At 39.3% G+C, this 15,119-nt stretch overlaps 1 long non-coding RNA gene across 1 annotated transcript in view; it reads right to left on the bottom strand.

Annotated features, from left to right (window-relative positions):
* LOC139679254 (uncharacterized) overlaps nucleotides 1–15,119 on the bottom strand; it is a 268,799-nt gene that overhangs the window by 243,154 nt on the left and 10,526 nt on the right. The window contains exons 5-7 of the long non-coding RNA XR_011699173.1: nucleotides 11,340–11,498; nucleotides 10,020–10,169; nucleotides 769–890 (exon numbers count right to left, since the gene is read on the bottom strand). This is a non-coding gene — a long non-coding RNA (uncharacterized lncRNA). The remainder of the gene's footprint in view (nucleotides 1–768; nucleotides 891–10,019; nucleotides 10,170–11,339; nucleotides 11,499–15,119) is intronic.

The raw sequence follows: 15,119 nt of genomic DNA, 5'->3' as shown, positions 1-15,119 counted from the left end.
CGAAGAAACAATCAATTATTCCATTTTCTGAAATACTGGAAATGCCAAACCAATCTAGTAGCTCATGTAGTTAATTCTTCATGTCAGAATTTAGAATCATATAGAAAACCATTTGTATTTGTTGACTCAGAATAATTGAGACTTTTATTCTTTTGGAATCTGTGAAACAGGCTCTGTTCATGTGCTTTGTTCCTGATCCCCATTTTCGGGTGGCACAATTTAAGCAGTTCATCCCTCACTGACAAGTCCCTTCATGCTGCCAAGGAAGAAAGTTTCAGTCTTCCTTTTTATTTTTCAGGTCTCCTTATGCTTACTTAATGAAGCATAAATATGGATGGCACCTTTCTCCTTACAGCAGTTGAAAACATATAAAAATACATTCAGTTGCAGAAGCACCTTCTTTTCAGCCATTTTTTTAAGTTTCCTTGGTTTCCGTTATTTTTACAGAGACTTACCCTTCCTTCACACATGAGCCACACAATCTCCAAAACAAACTGCACATAAATTTATCACATTGATTTCACAAAAAGAAAAATTCATGTGCAACACTCAGAACAAGACAATTCTTTCATGTAGTAAGGACACATACTATTATTATTATTTACTTCATTTTCTCTTCTGACTAGCTGAATGCTCAATATTAATGTCTTAATGTCATTCATTCCCCTTTAACCATAATAATTAACCCTCCAAAGAGTCTGTCAGGAGTATTTAAAGTACTTGTTATTTAAAACATTGACCTCCATATAAGTTCTTATCAAGACATACCTGGAAGTACCAGAATTTTGTCCATGTGCTGTTTTCTATTCCTGGATTGAAATAATGTCTCTTGAGATACCTTGTCAAGTGTTTCCTGTGCCATTGCCATTGTTCAAAAAATGAGGGCACACCTAAAAAGCCAAAGAAGAGTTCATCAACATAAACATCTAACATGTCTGCAGGAGACAGCCTGGGCATGTATTTTTTTTTCCCCTTTGGTTTTCTAGAGCTGTATCTCTTGTTTGGTAAACATATTATCTGAGAATTTATCTTTCTTTTTCCTCATATTCTCCCTCCTGGGCTATACCTCATGGCCATCATTTGTCTGTGTGTGAGGAGATTTTTCAGCTGGATCTCTGAAGCCAAGATTTTGCCTTTCTACAAAGAGGAGGATAAAATACAGAAAGGAAGGAAAGAAGATAAAGCTCCAATTCATGTTGAGTGAACAGGTGAGCAGGTACTGCTGAGCAGGGATCACCCTTTAAAAATGGTCATATATTCTTCTGATGCTGATTAATTATACTTTTCAAAATATCTAAGCTCTAAACAACAGACATTTCATTTCAAGGAAAGGAAACATAGCAACATTTGCTGTGTGAGAGAATAACACAGACAAGAAAGCACATCTGTGGATCACAGCACAAAGCTCACTAACCCTGCAGCAGATTCTTCTGCCAACCAAATCTACAAAGGATGGAGTTTGAAGGAGTTTTGCATTTACTGACTAAAGCATTCATGTGCCTGCAGTACCAACACAACCCCAGGGTGGTGCCCAGAGACAAGCACTGGTGCTCGGCTGGGCAGTTCAGGCTGGCACATCCCACTGTGTCTACACATCATTTGGGGCACATCAAGGGCTCAGCTCCAAAGCTGATAAGGGACCTGCTGCACAGGAATACATATTTTACAGCTGGGCTTTGTGCAAGGTGACAGATTTTACATACTACCTGGGTTCTAAAGGGTTCCTACAAATGTGAAAGAGGAGTAAATCCCAGAAGAGAGGAATGTGTTGTGGGGCAGAGCCATGTTCAAAGTCTCAGCCAGCAGACAAGGAACTCACAGTGGTCACAGAGCTCACAGTGGTAAACATGCAAGAAAAAATAGAGAGATCCTATGAAGTTATTTCATCCATTAGACTGCAAATTCCATGATTCCTGAGGGGTCAATATAAGTTAAAATTTAGTCCTGAGAAAAAATTCCTTCCACTGCAGGACAACAGAAAGGTTACATTCTCTATAATACAGGTAAAAATTAAAATGTCCCATTTTATTCTTAGTGTTTCCATCTCCCTCTAATATTTACCTCAATCCATACATTCTCATTACAACATAGTTATCCCACCACAATGCCCACTGGGCAGGATGTTGTAAATCAAGTATATTCCTTCTCAAAACAAACAAACAAACAAACACACTTCAGGAGAAAGCTCCCTAAAAGTCCTGGAAGAAGTGACTTAGAAAACCACTGACTCCTTCTCACTCCTTCTGTGTCACATTTTCTCTAATGCTGCCTTTGGAGTAGAAGAGTTGGAGACACCCCTGTGTGTTGCACAGGGACAGAGACACCCCTGGGGAGCCCACAGAGAAGCTCCACTCAGTTATGGTGTCATTGCAGGTGGAGCCTGGCTGCAGAAAAACAAAGTTGCTCCACATAAGGCTTGCCTTAATTGATTAGGAATTCATTTTATCTTGTCCTGGATAAGGAGTTATTGCAGATTATGTATATTCAGATCCGGAGCTCCTTGCCTCTGTTTGTTTCTACGGAATTTCAGGAATAATCTGCATGTGAACAAGTTGAATTCTACATCAAAGTCTCCAAATTAACTTTCATTTACAAATGAATAAGCAAGCTACATCATTTTGGTTAGATAAACTATTACCTGCCAATACACCAGTTTCAAGCATTTTGCCTTCATTTAATTCCACAGTCTGATAACTGCCAAGATACCTGCACGGCACCGACGTGTATTTTTCTTAGCCAGATTATCACAGTTGACATTTCCTACCCATGAACTTTGACTTCACCATATTCAAAATCCAAACTGAGCTTCAGCTGAGCCCATGGATAACAGTGTGTTTGGGTGCCACAGTGCAAGGCAACACAGGGTGTCTGTTTGGGTGTGTTTACTGGATACATAAACACAAGCAGTAAGTGTATGCATCTCTGCACCCTCCTCACTAAGCCGCCTTTCACACTTTATTATCTCTTACTAAAGCCTCCTGTTGGCTTGATTGAAGTGTGTAGGTTGCACTATACTTACCTGCAAATAAAGCACCTTCATTTGGTTCTTAAGTTACTTCAGAAGCCTTCCCTGTTATTACATGCCTCCTTTCAAATGATGAATTTCACACACTTCACTGCTTTTGTGTTTCATTTAAAGTCTTGTTTATCAGTGGCACAAAAGCAAAGCTTGACTAGTACTGCCTTTCTCTTTTCATGCTTTCCCTCATGGGATGCAATTCAACTCACATTATTGATGTGAATTTTCGTTTCTGAAAATCATTCAAGTAGGTCTGAACCAAGCAGGTTCCTGTGTTTCCTACATTAGGAAGGAGTGGAAGAACTATATTAAAGAGTTTCCATCCTTTCATACATATGATTTAATGACAGAATACACATAATCATCTTTCTCAACAGAAACTGTTGAAGTTAAGGTCTGTGCCAAGCCAAAATCTTTTTTTCTACCATAGGATCACTGGATCATTTCCTATGACTTCTTCAAATATAAGGTTGTTTATACAAACTAATGGCTTTTACTTATATTGTGCCTACAATATTTCAAGTTCCTTGAAAACTAAATCATTCACTTTACCTGCTTTCAGGAATGTATAACTAAAGACAACTCTTGTAAGTTGGCTCTGTCAGAGCTTTTGTGCACAGACTGCAAACTCCATAACTCCATACAACCCACCCTGTTTATGTGATGTTCAGAGAAGCAATATTTTTCTTTAGTCCTATTTTAAAAATTAGGTAGGTCTGTTCACTCTAACAGAGAGCACATTAGATCTTAAGATGATGTGAAAACATAGCTGTCATCTGTTACCAGCTATTTCCTTCAGCTTTCCTCTTTTGGTAAAATGTTTGTCACAGGGAGGGAAAAAAAAGGGGGACAGTCAACAGTGCTGGAACAAGGGCTGGGTTTGGGTTTTTTCAAAATTGGCTTCTGTGAGGCAAACAAACAGAAAGACTGCCAGATGATCTAGTTTTTATCCTCAGGTACTCCTGTAGTGAATGTGGTTTAGATTTCAGTTTATATATATCCATAAGCGCTCAAATCCAAAATGATGAGGATTCTCAACATTGTGACTTACAACATTGTTGTGCACATCAGCTCAGTTAAATGCGGGTTACTGAATTCTGACTGCTTATTCTGAAAATTAGAACACTTTGCTTTCCATGCCAGTTTTGCAAGGAAATAAATTACACAGATGCACTGCCAGCCTGTCAGTTCTCATCCCCTCCCTCATAAGTTCTGAATGAATTGGCTAATTTTGATCAAATTTGACAAAAGGGCCTGGTCTCAAAACTCTGAAGTTCCAACAAGTTTCCATGAGAACTGACAGTTGAGTAGGAGATAAAGACTGACATGAGTCTTCCCAGTGAGGCAAATATTGCTGTGTAAGCTCAGCAATTATCTGTTCTGCCTGACATCCCCACCAGTCACTCTTTGTGTGTGGATCAGCCACACAATCCACTCGTGGAATTTGGAAGCAGCCACAGGTCTCCAGTTTCCCTGCCAGCCGCCTCAAGCTGGGGAGCAGAGCAGTGGCTGGCAATGTGTTTTCAATCAATGGAGGAGTCAGGATTTAGTAATAAAAGGTGAATGAAGAAGGAAGCTGTAGTTTGATCGGACATCATCTGATTTGGAACCAAGCTCCAGCATCTCCACTATCATCAGATGAACTCATTAAAGTTTGCAGAGTGTTTGTGACCATTAACCCCCTGGAATCCAAACCAATAAAAGCAGGAACAGGTTGGGGAAAGCCCCACTGCCTGTGATTCCACAGTGCTGCACACAAGTGGCTGTTTGCAGTCCCCAGTGTGAATTCCAGGGAGCCCCTGTGTGCTTCCCACAGCAGCACTCGCTCCAGGGGCACAGGCAATGCCACCCTCTGTGGCTGGGGCTGCACAGGCCCTCCTGGGAATGGCGCAGCTGGCTCTGGGGTAGTTTGGGGCACATCCCAGATCAACACCTCAGGAACCTGAATCTTTTACAATTCTTGTGAAAGAATTCTTTTCCCTTTCCAGGCCTTTGTCTGGATAATCCTTGGCCCATGTTAACTGAGAGGCTCCCAGCAACACCAGCTCTTTGCTTCTGCCCAGTCCTGCTGATGTCAGCCTCTGGCTCTGAAACCCATGGGATATGCTGTGTTTCCTTCTGGTGTCCTCAGCCAGCTGCACCAGTGCCACAGAACAGGGAAAAACAAGCTGCCCCTGGTCCTTACTCCTCTCTAGTTTCCTGTTTCTTTAGGAAAATTATTACATTACCTCCTCATGCAAGGACATCACACCAGGACCTCATTGTCTGTTATTTTTGTAGTACTGTGACTCCTTGATCTTTTCCAGCCTTTGCTTCCAAAGACAGTGTTCCATTCTGCTGATGAAGTACTTCACTTAACATCTGCTCAGACCTCATAAACACTCCAGAACTGGAGGTCCGTCAATGTTACTGAAAATACTTGTTTGAATTATCATTTAAGCAGTCATATCCCTCCCTCATTCAGATGTTGCACAGCATAAATAATAAGAAACCATTCCAAAGAAATCTGCATTGCAGTCATCATCAAAGTGAGTAAATAAAGAAAAGCTGACAGGACCTCACACAGTAAGCAAATCACTGTGATCTTCACAGAGAAAGGTAATGAATTTCTTTTTCTTCTTTTCTTTTTAATACAGCTTTTCTTCTAGATTCAAAGGCTTTCATGTTAAATCCAGTATTTTTAGCACCCACACGACCATCTAGAATTAAATTGCAGCAGTTCCTTAGCATCTGAGTAAGAAAGCAATGATAGATCACTGTGATTCTCCTGTCCTTGTACAGAATCAAAGAATCATTTACTAATAGACTGAGTTGCTTCCAGAAGCAGAAATCACACAGCTCCATCTTGTGGAAGATGAGATTCCTTGTGTAATGTCACAGCTCAGTTCAACTTCTTCCTCTGGGAATGATTTAACCTTAAATGTTTTTACATACAGGGTTTCACTTACTGCAGAAATTTTCTTTCCTGTGTGATTTACACAACTTCACCAAGAGCAGGAACAATCTGCCCAGTGGTTATAGTTATATTGTCCTGTTTCATTTTACTTTCCCATAACATTCTCCCAAACAAGTCCATGCTTCAGCAGTTCATGTTTGTACCAAGTGGTGCAGAACCAGCTATTTAATTTGCTTTCTATCCTCTTCTTTTGTCCTGTGAGAGGTTGAATGCCTTGCAGAAGTGTCCTCAGTGAACACACCACACATTACTACTAAAAATATTTGATTTTCAGCCTAGTGGTGCTTCTTAGCAGGAAGCATTGGCAATCCAGTTTAGAAGACACAAAACTGAAGAGCAGCAGAGTTTGTCTCATTCTTGTAGCACAGAACCCTAATCTGTAATGCTTCTATAATCTCATGCTATTAAAGCAAACCATGTGAGATGAACCAGGTGACTTTCCACAACAAAAATGCCTGGAGTCTGGAGACAACTGTGGGATGGATCCTTAGTCCCTTGGTACAGAATCCTTGTCCTGCTGAGAGTTTTGGAAGGGATCTCACATCAAAAATATCCACATCACCACAGCCACTCCACACACCAAATCTATGCCACGCTATCAAGAAAACTTGGATTTTTATATTTTTGACTATACATTTTACCTAAGGAGAACATATTAAAATGTTTATCACCAGAGGTCTACCAAGTGAAATCCCCCAGGATAAAAGTTCCTTGGGCACTCACTGAAACAACTTCACAGCATATTTGGGTGTCTCCACAATACTTTGTGTTTGGAGAAGGTATTTCTCAGAGGTTGTGGTCTAATGTAAAGCTCCTCTCCAGATTATCCCAGCACTGAACATTCACTGAGGTTTTCTGGAAAAGCAGCAAGTAACCTGACTCATGGGACTCCTCCCAGGTGACTCTGGGAACTTATTTCCCATTAATTTACAATTTAAATGTGTGAGGGGTCAAAAATGACCGCAAACATTCCCTCAAGTCTTCTAATTTAATTAAAAGTATGTATGATGCTAAGTATTTTCATCTTCTTAATTTGTTTTAAATTAATTTTCAGTGTGAAAGCCTGAAGTCCTATGAGAAAAAGTAAGGAATTGCTCATAGAAGCTTCTACCAGATCTGCATGATGAATGTCAACATGATAACCAAAACCAGCTGCTTATAAAAATACTGTTTTGGACTACAACAGTCAGAGACTGTCTGAATTAACACATACAGGCAAAAAAAAAAAGCAGCAGAGAAAAACCTCCTTAAAATAATCCAAACCCTGTGTTTCTAACTAACATACTGGGAATTAAGGGGATAAAAAACAGAATCGCATCTTGCTTGTTTCCCTACAAAGGATATTCCATGCCTCTATTGAGATGATTCATCACCACTTCACTCCTCTGAATTCATCTTCCATACTGAGAAACATTATGGCATTTCTCCCTCCTGGTAGAAGTCAAAATAGCAACTCTCTAGATACGACTGACGAGAAAAATACCTCATCTCTCCCCCTAATGCTTTTTTTATTGTATGAAATTTCAGAAACAGTGTTGACTTGATTCAAGACTTTTTATTAAGTCTTGAAGTGATTTTTGTTTCTCTGAGAAGCATTAGTACTGCTCTGAAACACTGAAAACCAAAATCCACAGAAAGGATGAAGAAAAAGAACGGAAGGAAAAGGCCTTTCAAGGTTCATTCCCCCCAAGAGCTGTCAGTCCTGACAAAGAACAGCTCTTTCTGGACGTGGGTGGATGCAAAAGTTCATCTTTATCCACTCAGCCCTTGGACTGGATTTCAGAACCTGCCAAGAAGGTTGGCAATTAGTGCCAATCATGGCAGGGTTTGCTGTGATATGGACACCTATTCAAGAGACATTGGGCTGATACTATCAAGCTACTTTGCACCTGTATCTAAATACCCTTTGTACAGCTTTGTAGCCTTCACTTACTGCCAGGATTGGCCATAAAGACATTGAAAACACTCCTCCATCATAAAAACCCTGCATTCTGCAGTTTGGATTGCAAGTTCTCTTGGGCTTTTCAAGAAAGTGCCAAGAGACTGCTAGAAACACAAAGTAATTTGTCCAACAGGGCTACAATTATTTCATTCCCAAAAGCAGGAGATTAAAAATTATGGTAATTAGGATAAATACTGAGACAGTATTAAAGCATTATTACAAGGCAAACCAAACAACAAAAGAGTTGCTGACTATTACAACTGCTACAAATCACACTTTACACTGATACTCTGTGCTGCATATGGTGCTTAGAAGCTACTTAATTACACACATTTAATCATCCTTAACCTATGTATTTTCATTACTTTGGTACATACCATTAAAACTGAAATGTTATCAAAACATGGCATTAGAAATAATTTAATATTTCCTATTTCAAATTGGAAAAAATAGATTACAAAATGCTAACTATGAGGGAGGTCATTCTAGTTAAATGGTACAAACACCTGAATCTATTTGTTTCCCAGTTGTTTGTTTATCTATTCCTTTTCCAATCCATATGTATTTTGAATAAGGCATTAAAAGTGTAATCCCATTTTCCCTGGTAATCTAAATGGGAATTTTGGCTGCAGGAGAAATAAAACCTCAGCCTCAGGGAAGAGAGAAATAAAAAGCAAAATGCCTTGAAAACTTTGCAGGTAAGCAGTTTTGATATAAAGACTCTTGTTTTATTATGCATGGAGTAGGATTCTTTGGATTCTAAAGTACTTTAATCAATATTCAAGGGTTTTTAAGAACCTCATTATCTATCTCTTTTGCAGGATTATGAATATTTGCAAATGAGGTCACGTAGTAAAGCTTCAAAGGCTAAAAAGTTAGATCAAGATATATCTTCTAAAACTCTTCAAAATATTTCAGAATCAGAAGTGCTGCCCAATATACATTGCCACATTCAAAGTGTCAGCATTCTCTTTGAATTTTACCAACATCTTTTTTAAAATAAATATATATTACTGTTCTCCTTTCTGACTGTTTTCCTGTGATGATGATTACATCTGCACCATTTTATCCAAAAGTAAATAGTCAGACTTCCATTTAAATAAAATTAAAATAAAGCTACAAAATTAAAGCTCCATATACCAAAGATTGAGGTGATTAATTTAACTTAATTTACTAAGCAACAGTGCAAGGATTAATAAATATATTCAGGTTATGGTTAAACACCTCTATGGCAGTTTTGTAACTATCCCTTCTGAGGAGTATCCTGTTCATTAGGGGAACAAAACAAAACAAACAAAAAAACCCCACAGCTGAATCAAGATTCATAGATTACTAAAAATATCTTAGAGCTACAACTTTAGTTTTCTAAATTTGCATCTAGTGGGTCACTCAATATTTTGCACAGGTAAATGTATTCAGTGTCCAGGTATATTTGATATATATTTATATATTGTGTAGATATATGTTTACACAGGGTGGAGTGGAGGGAGAAGTTCTGTGAAAAGTCTCCCTAGGGGAGACAGTGGTTGATAAGAGCACAAAGAAAACTGGGAAGGCAGATTTGGTACATGAAGAGCACATCATAGAAGGCATAGCAGAAGAAATAATACTTACTCATAAGGAGTTATTAATGGTACTGAAATTGTACCATTGATTTGTTAAAATGAATATGCTTGACTGTAGATTTTCTTGTCAGTCTATATATTTTGATTATATGCACCACACAGCTCAGCAGTAAATTACTGCAATTAACTTAGATTCCTTAGGATCCACAGTAGAAACATCTCCACGTCTCATGGCAGAATCCAGAATGTAGCTCTAAATTCTGGCCGAAAATTCTTGTGCAAAGCAAATGGTTACTTTGAAAAGTGCTGACAAACTTCAGCTGAAATTCTATAGAGATCTAAGGCAATAATGGTTTTTAATTTTCTGGGAAGAAAAAAACTTTCTAAAAAAATTCAAAGAAAATTTAGTGTATCTGTCACAGTAAAGTTTAAAAAAGAGTTGAACAGCTTGAGTTAATTTCTTAACAAACACCTTATGCACTCAGTCACCATTTTTGTACACCAAATGCAGACAGTTCAACGAGAAGCTCAGCTTACAGAGATGTTTTCCATGCTGTTCCTCTTCAATTTGAGTAGCACATCCCCTGTGAGAGCAGCACCGTCCCATCTGTGCAGCTCCATCACACACATTCCCTCATAACAAATCTGCGCCGCTCGCTGTTCTCTGCTCTGGGAGCACAAAGGAACCTGACACAAAACAAACTGCAAGGAATCACTGCAAGGTGAAAGCCCCCAGAAGAAAGTTAGAGCCCTACTTTGGGAAGGAGAAACCACAAATCAAGTGTCAATAGAGGCTGGGCAAGGGAAGAGACACAACAGACAAGAATTAAGGGAACTAAGAGAGATTCCCCAATAGATCTGCCAGAAAATAGCAAGTAATACATCAACTCATCCTCTGCATTAGATTTGGCAGGGTGTGAGAAGGGTCAAGGCAGATGTTTATTTCTGATAAAGAACTCTGATAGTTTCCATGTATGACACATGCTCTTCTATGCTTGTTTTCATAACTTCCCAGTGAACTACTGGGCAGTTCTCAGGGCTGAGTGAATTTAACTTACAAAATAATTCTGCTTTTCTCATTTGTAATAGTTACTGTGTGGAACAATTCATTGTTACTCTATCACTAGAGTATAAGTCAGAAAAAGATACATATATGGTAGAAATAGTGGAGAAATTTGTCATAATTCACAAATGCTGTCAATCGTTCAAAGGCAAAAAGCAGCACAGAACTGGATCTATTTTTCAGTACTTGCTTTTGATATCACAGTGGAGTTCAGAGACCACAAATAGCACTTGATCCTCTTTGGTTAGTGCACAAACGCGAAGGACTTTACATTTGACTCCACTCTGAAGACCAGCCAGAAAATGAAGCATGTGCACACATCCCACCCACTGGCAGCTCAGGCTGTGGGCCCTCTGCAGGAACACAATGCCCTGTGAACTGGAATGGCTCTGGCACACTCACATATTCCATAAATGTGGGGAGATAATAATGGTATTTTTTAAAACTGCCAAATTATTCACTATGGTTTTAACAAACACAGTAAAGACATGTCCAAGACAGTTGCTCCCTTCCCCAAAAAATGTCAACAAATCCCCCTTGCAGCTCCTTAATAAAGTTAACGTGCACCATTCATCCAGTAAATAAAAATCCTTGGAAAATGGAAACAATGAGAAAGCAGCCCATGCATATTCAGATGGTTGTAATTGCTATGGAAACCATCTCTGGTAATAGAGTGTTGCTTCAGAGCATCAGAGGCAAATCATAATCAAATGACAGCAAAACAAAGTGTAATACTGCCTAAGACTTCAAAGTTCCAAATTGAATAGGGAATTAGAGCACTGCATAGGAAAAACCTTCATGTTCTCCCATTTCCTGGTTCTTTTTGGAGTGTATTTCTGGGGATGAACTCTCCGCCATTGTTTTCTCCTGGGCTTCCCAAATTGCTGCTGCAGTAGCTCCGAGGGCTGGCACAAAGGCTACAGTTGTTACAGACAGGAAACTGTTTCTGCAACCTACAAGTAATGGAAAGGTCACTGTTAGAAATTTTGGGAAGACTGACTTTTTCATCTAGAAACTATTAAAGTGGGATATTCTACGTGGTCATCATGTATATTATTTATATAAGATGCACAAAGAGAGGGTGAGAAATTCAAAATTTTGGTTGTTCAGGGTACTGAAGTACAAACTGTTGTATGTTTTTTAAAGATTTAAACGCAGCTTTGCAATGGTGAAAAAAAAAAAACCTGTGGAAATCATTAATATCTGCTAAGATTAATTCTGACTTTACCTAAGACAAAGTACACTGGACAACCACACTTGCTGTGAATTGTATGGCAATTATACCTGGGGGGGAAAGGATGGGAAGGAGTCAGCAATTCCAGGCTCTCCTGGGCTGTGCAGAGCCAGCTTGGGATGAGAACTCACCTTTCCCTCCCTAATGGTCCATCCATCAGACCACAGCCCAGATCAGCTCTTTTATTGGAGCCCATTTTTAACCCAGCAAAAACATGTCATATTTAATTTTTACAATAGCTTCACTGAAAAAGAATAATTAGGTTTTCTTTTATAGGGGTAACATTTTTAACATATAAAGAATGTCCTGTGTGGTGACTGCTGGAGAAAAATCTGTTTCAGCCAATTACTAATTACGGAAACTGCCTCCCTCAGAACTACATATTCTAAGAAAATGAATAGATGTGGCTAAAACACGGATTATAAAAAATTTCCACATGATGGATCACTTTTGTTCAATTTCTTATGTATATTCATATATACAAATATCAGTATTTCTAAATCCAAACAACAAACAAAACCTAAGACACAATGAAAAGATCCACGGAGTAGGAAATCTCACCACATTTTCACAGCTGAAAATATGGAGTTTTTCTTAAATAGAAAATAAGTTTTACATAACTTATCTAAATACTGTTTTCCCTCTCACAGGGAGCCCTCAGCTCTTTACATGATGAAACAAAATTTATTAATATGACCCAAAAAAACTGTTACTAGTTTTCAGACAAGACTGCTGTAATTACACAAATGGGCAGATTAATGACTTGGTCATGATTTTTGCATTTTTCTCCTTCACAGCAAGGACTAATAGCCTGTCAAATCAAAAGAAATAAAAAAATAGTTGTCAAAAACATATCCTAGAGATTAATATTGATATTGGTGATCTCGATAATGACTGAGCCAAATAATAACCCGCCTCTCCAGGGATCTCCAGGGATTTGTTCTATTGCACTACCAGAAAATTAACCAGGCTCATTTAGTGTTAATATGACGAAATAAATAGTTCTGTTAATGCCTTTTTAAAACACACAAGAAAATGTCTTTCTCAGGAGGTTGATAATGGGCTGCACTGACCATCTCATATTATCCATCAGCTATAATCTGTGTGGTTTTATAATTTTATATGGAAGGAAACTCCTAAAGTTACTCCAAATGTTTACTACACACATATATAACACAAATTTTAATATGTTTAAAATTAAAAGCAAACCTTGATTGTTGAATACAAAAAGGTATTCATGCACTACCCTGAATATCATTCTCCTAGTCTATTATTCCCAAATTAAAAATTACATATCTAATTCTTAGACAAATTTTATTTATCCTGTTCCTATATAAGTTATTTCTTGTGGGTTTATGAATACTTCCTAAACATTACTCTAATGTTTTGCAAGGAAAAATTGCACAAAAATGAATTGCAAGATTTAGGACTAAATTCTGGTTTTCTAAGGTAACAAATGACAGCCCTCTGCTGGTAATAGATGTGTACCCACAAGAAGTGTGTTTCACAGCAGCTTGACATTAATACTATATTTAACCAAAGTAAAAATATATATAGTACAAAACAGAATTTTACTATAGAGAGGCCTGAAGTATTTTAGCTGGACCATTAGAAAACATATTTTTTCCAATTCATGTAGAAAACAGTAGGTGAAGAAAAGGGCTGGTTCCTAAATTAAATGGACAATTCTATAGAATACTGGAGTTCCTCAAAGAAGTAACCTTATCAGGCTACAGATTTCCATACAGTATTCAAAAATTATAATAAATGTAAATGGCAATCATTGTGTAAGGCTTTGTTTTGGTCAGTAAAATGGCCTGCAGTCAACAAAAGTGAAATGTTGTCCAAATAAAAATACTGGGTTTCTGCCATTTTTATGGCCTAAACTAAGTTTTAAATGCAAACATCACAGAGCTTACAGCCACACAAAATGAGAACCAAAGCAAGTTATTTGGTACAATAGCTGGCAATCTGATCCAGTCTACAAAGAAAAAATTGCTCAGGTATCAACATAAAATTCAGAAACATGAAACATGTATGAGAAAAACTAGGAATAGTCCCTATATTTCATTAACTTTTGCCAAATTTTAAAGACTTGTTTTCTACTTTGCCCTGAGGCTCTGCACTTGCCTTTTAAAATAGAAATATCTATATATAGTAAATAATTTGAATTTTTCATAAATTAATTAAAAATATTCTATGGCATAATTCTGACCATGTGGAAAATTTACACAGAATGCATTGTAAAGTGGGTCTTCATTCAGTCAGTCTGAACAAGTACACTGCAAAAGAGCATGTTGGCAGCTGCACACTTTATTTTCCCTTACTGAGAAAAACACCAGACCCCAGAGAAACACCATTGCAGCTGCCAACATGTGAGAGAGCAAACCAGGAACTGAAACTCTTCATTTGAGTGTGTCTGATGGTTGAGTCAATACCCTCATCACGGTGTTTTACCAGCAGGAGACGATACTGGGAGAAGTAAATGCAATCGATACCCAAATAAACAGAGGTGCCTTCCAGCCCGAGCCTTTCTGCGGGGTCTGTGGTGCCCGTGGATTGCGGGGAACTCTGAGCAGGGACCTGCGTTCCCAGCTGCCTCTGAACGCCGGACCCAGGAGCCCCTCGGCCCTGTGGGCACAGTCCCTGCTGTGCCCTGGGGATCGAGGGAGAGTGGGATGCTGAGGGGCTGCGGAACTATTGTATGCTGAAGGGCTGGGGGACAGTGGGATGCTGAAGGACTGAGGGACAGTGGGATGCTGAAGGACTGAGGGACAGTGGGATGCTAAGAGGCTGCGGGACAGTGGGATGCCGAGGGACTGAGGAACAGTGGGATGCTGAAGGACTGCATGGGGAGCGTGGGGGAATTTCAGTCCAGGATGCGTTTGCTGCTAAAGAAATGCGAGTGTCTAGTAAGATGGAACAGAACCACGGAATGTTCTGAGTTGGAAGGGACCCACAAGGATCATCAAACCCAATCCCTGAGCCTGCACAGACACTCCAACAATCCATCCCTCTGTCCTTCAGAGCGTTGTCCAAACGCTCTGGAGCTCTGTCAGCTTTGAGGCCGTGCCCACTGCCTGGGGAGCCTGTTCAGTGACCACCACCCTCTGGGGGAAGAACCTTTTCCTGAGATCCTGACCCTGCCCTGGCACAACTTCAGGTGGTAACACATAATCGAATAGAAGATCGCAACCTGCCACTGACACCCAGCGCGCACAGGCGGCACACGAGGAGGACACGGCGGGCAGCTCCGTGGGGAGCACTGCAGGGCGGCGGGCCCGTCCTGCCTCACTGTCCACACTGGGGATCGGGACCCTCCTGTGCCTCCCGGCACTGT

This window comes from Pithys albifrons, chromosome 16, assembly GCF_047495875.1.
Source record: "Pithys albifrons albifrons isolate INPA30051 chromosome 16, PitAlb_v1, whole genome shotgun sequence".
Lineage (NCBI taxonomy): Eukaryota > Metazoa > Chordata > Aves > Passeriformes > Thamnophilidae > Pithys > Pithys albifrons.
This window is presented reverse-complemented; position numbering and strand designations above follow the sequence as displayed.